We start from the raw sequence: 2306 nt of genomic DNA on the forward strand, positions 1-2306 counted from the left end.
GAAAAAGCCTAAATGTCCATCACCTGATGAGTGGCTCAAGAAGATGTGGTATATATACATGATGGAGTACTACATGGCAATGAGAAAGAATGACATATGGCCATTTGTAGGAAAGTGGATGGACCTTGAGGGTGTCATGCTAAGCGAAATAAGTCAGGCAGAGAGGACAGAAACCATATGTTTGCACTCATAGGTCTAACAGGAAATCAGGAGAAACCTAATGGAGGACCAGGGGAAGAGGAAGATGGAAAGAGAGTTGGGGAGAGAGAGGGATGCAAAACTTGAGAGACTATTGAATGCTGAAGATGAACTGAGTGTTGAAGGGAAAGGGGGAGGGAGGAAAAGAGGTGGTGGTGATGGAGGAGGGCACTTGTGGGGAAGAGCACTGGGTGTTGTATGGAAACCAATTTGACAATAAAATATTTTAAAAAAAAGAACATATAGTCTATCTCTAGATAAAGGCATATAGATGTCAGCCTCAGTTTCTTTCATCTGTGTTTATAGTTTTCAGAGTATAGATCCTTTAACTCTTTAGGTATCCTATTCTTGTTGGTGCAATTGTAAATGGGATGAATTTAAGTTTAGTAGAATGATGAGAATGGGTATCCCTGTCACGTTCCTGATAGCAGAAGAAAGGCTTCCCCCCGGCCACTGAGGATAATATGTGCTGTGAGATGTTCATATATGGACTTTATGATGTCGAGGTGTTGGCTCTGTCCCTTGTTGAAGGTTTTTATCAAGAACGGATGCTATTCTTTGTCAATATTTTTTTTGCACCATTGAGAGGATCATATGGTTCTTATCCTTTCCCTTACTGATGTGATGTATTAACATTCATTGATTTATGAATATTGAACCACTCACAGCCAAGGAATAAATCCCACTTGATCATGGTAAATGATACTCTTAATGTATTTTGGATTCGATTTGCAGGTATTTTCTTGAGAATTGTTGCATCCATGTTCATTAGGGCTATTGGCCTGTTAGTCTTCTTTATAGTGAGGTTTAATGTGATTGGAAACCATGCTCCTACTGGCCTTATAGAATGAGTTTGGAAGTTTTCTTTTCATTTCTTATTTTGGAACAGTTTGGGAAGACGAGACTATTCTAACCTACCTAAATAGAATATTTACACTCTTCTTTAAGTGTCTGGTAGAATTCACCTGTGAAGCCATCTAATGCTGGACTGCTGTGTGTCAGTAGATTTTTTTTTATTACGGATTCAATTTGTGCATTATCATTCTGTTCAAGTTTTCTATTTCCTCCTATTTCAGTTAGGTAGTCTGTATTATTCTAGTAATTTATCCATTTCTTTCAGATTGCCCAGTTTGTTGGCATATAAATTTCCAAAATATTTCCTTATAATTGTATTACTGTGGTGTTAGTTGTGATCTTTCCTCTCAAATCTGAGATTATATTTTCTTTCGTCCTTTTTCTTTTGTTTTTTTGCTAAGTCTGCCTTTGGTTTATCAGTTTTTAAATTATCCCATGAAGCAGCTTAGTTTCATTGATCTATTCTACTGTTTTTGTTGTTTCTATATGATTTATTTCTGTTCTAATCTTTTTTATTTGCCTTCTCCTGTGGGTTTATGGTTCATTTGCTGTTCATTTTTTAGCCTCTTCAGTTGTAAAGTATTTGTGTGTTTGAGATTTTTCTTCTTTCTTGAGTTTGTCCTGTATTGCCATACCCTTTTCTCTTCCAACCACTTTTGCTGCATCCAGATGGTTTGTCATCGGCATGATTTTATTTTCATTTGCTTCCATGTATTTTTTTATTGCTTCTTTAATTTCCTGTGTATCTCATTCATTTTTTACCAAAATGCTCTTTAACCTCCAAGTATTAATGGTGTTTCCAACGTTTTTCTTCTGGTTGCAGAATGAAAATATGTAGGTATGATCTCAATCTATTTTTACTTACAGAGGGCTGATTTGTTACATAATATGTGATCTATTCAGGAGGATGTTCCATCTGCATTCAAAAAGAATGTATATTCTGCTGCATTAGGATGGAATGTACTGAATGTATCTGTTAAGTCCATTTGGTCCAGTGTGTCTTTTTTTTCCTTTAAAGTATATTGTCATGTTGATGTCTTTATAACACCCAGTACTCATCCCCACAAGTGCCCTCCTCCATGGCCATCACCCCCTTTCCTTTCTTCCCTTCCCACATCAGCCCTCAGTTTGTTCTCAATATTCAAGAGTCTCTCATGGTTTGCCTCCTTCCCTCTCCCCAAATACTTTTCCCCTTCCCCTCCCACATTGTCCTCTGTTAAGTTACTCCTATTACAATTATGAGTGAAAATATA

The sequence above is a fragment of the Suricata suricatta genome, chromosome 5 (assembly GCF_006229205.1).
Source record: "Suricata suricatta isolate VVHF042 chromosome 5, meerkat_22Aug2017_6uvM2_HiC, whole genome shotgun sequence".
Lineage (NCBI taxonomy): Eukaryota > Metazoa > Chordata > Mammalia > Carnivora > Herpestidae > Suricata > Suricata suricatta.